The sequence below is a fragment of the Gavialis gangeticus genome, unplaced genomic scaffold, assembly GCF_001723915.1.
Source record: "Gavialis gangeticus isolate Ggan-Ray unplaced genomic scaffold, GavGan_comp1, whole genome shotgun sequence".
Taxonomy (NCBI): Eukaryota; Metazoa; Chordata; order Crocodylia; family Gavialidae; genus Gavialis; species Gavialis gangeticus.
Window position 1 is genome coordinate 52,988,411 of NW_017728994.1, and position 1,818 is coordinate 52,990,228.

Genomic DNA, 1,818 nt, shown 5'->3' on the forward strand with positions numbered 1-1,818 from the left:
AGTGGTACAGTGAAAGGTGACTGAACTAATTATATTTGTGTGGACTATGTTGAAACACCATGCTTTGGGATGAAAAAAGATAAAACTGTTAATTTTTTAATGGGGAAATGATTTCCAGAAGACTAGAGATCATGTACATTTGTGTAGAAATGAGGTTGACTTGCAGTAAATAGAATAGCTAAAAATGCAAAAAAAGTCTTAAAATAAGAAAAGACTGGTGTTAAACAAGTATATGGATACAAGCAAGTACAACGAGTGAACCTAGGAAGAAATGTAAGTAAGAGTACCTTTCCTCCTCCTTTATGGTTGAAGGAATAGGATATAGGCATTCTGGGCCAGATAGCAAACTCTTTACCATATTGGTGAGAGCTACTCACTGAGATAATGGATTACTTACATGAATGACAGTGCTTGTTCATTATCTGCCCACCTGTGTGAGTAAAGGGAGCTTCATTATGTATAATTAAATGACCACACTGGGGCAACATTTTAAGACTGGTACAAGTTGTCCCACTTGGCTCAGTGCTTATGTAAGTAGAGAGTTTACTGAATTGGACTTTGTATTAGCTCCTAGGTTAAAAAACAAATAAACCGATAGGAAAAAAATGATTCTTTATTTTGGTGATTTATCTTGTATTTAAAGAATGGGGGTAGGCTTTCAGAGGGGGACTGATGAGGGGAGTTAAGGGGAGACTTCATTGTTGCACAGGTAATCCATGCTCTCAGTCAGCTTTTGGCCCTAATTTCTCTACTGTCCACACAGAAATCTTCCCCAGAAGATGCTTTAAAATGCAGGTATCCTACTTGGTTAGATTTATGAACTGCACCTTCACTAGGACTTGGCAGTTAGGACAAAATCAGTCGAGGTCTATAAATCCTCAAAAACCCTTCCCGCACTTTCCCCCAAGGTCAGAAAAGTTCTTTCATTGGCACAGTGACTAGGAGCAAATCCAAGTGCGTCTAAACCATGGTTTATATTGTCAGATGTACACGCCGGTGAGTGAAGGAACAGGAGAGAATACGGTCATGTGGGTCAGGCATTGCTGCAGGGATTCTAGAATAACGTGGATGCTCAGATTTGGTGCCAGTTATTCAGTCCAACTGTACAGTGAAGATCTGGGCAGAAAATGAGCCCACCTTTTTATAGTTTTGGGAAACACTTGGGTATCTGACAGATATTAAATCAACTGGGTTTTGTTTTGTTTTTTCCTTTATGTAATACTTGTTGCCCTAGCTGGGCACCTGTTTCCTTTTCCATCTGGACTAGGGACAGAAGTTGCACATAAACCTGTATAAGTGATCTGCAGGGATCCCGGTTTTCCGTTTCCCGTGGAAAAAAACAGAGTAAAATGTGGATTTCTTCCCTTACCAGAGTAAAATGCAGATTCATCAGTTTAGCAGAGAAACCCACAGACTTTGCAGTTTTGCAACAAGCCCTCTGCAGGCTGGCAGAGTTCCAGCCTGCAGGGGCTGGGGGGAGTGGGAGGAGGGTGGTCAGGCAGGGAGTGCCATGTGCATGTATGTGCACATGGCCCCAGGCAGCTTGGAGAGCAGCTCCTGCAGGTAAGTGTCTCGGGAGAGGAAGATTGAGGTCCCTACAGGGAGGGAGGGAATTTGGCTGGGGCTGCTGTCCAGCCGGGCAGTGTGTAGGTTTTGGGGCCCAGGGCTGCAATTTGTGGCCTCAGGGCCCTGGTGGGGAGTGGGACAGGGCTGTGAGTGGCTCATCTGGGGCTTGGAGTGGGGCTGGCTCCCCACCATTACACACACTTCCAGGGGGCAGGCAGGACCTGTGGACCCCCCCCCCCAGATCTGTGCATG

At 44.9% G+C, this 1,818-nt stretch overlaps 1 protein-coding gene across 2 annotated transcripts in view; it reads left to right on the forward strand.

The window, feature by feature from the left end:
* The first annotated feature begins 1,551 nt into the window (after window positions 1-1,551).
* Window positions 1,552-1,818, forward strand: part of RBM20 (RNA binding motif protein 20) — a 135,205-nt gene continuing 134,938 nt past the window's right edge. For both annotated transcript variants that reach the window (XM_019502791.1, XM_019502792.1), the window contains exon 1: window positions 1,552-1,563. The gene's annotated coding sequence lies outside the window, so the exon portion shown is untranslated. The remainder of the gene's footprint in view (window positions 1,564-1,818) is intronic.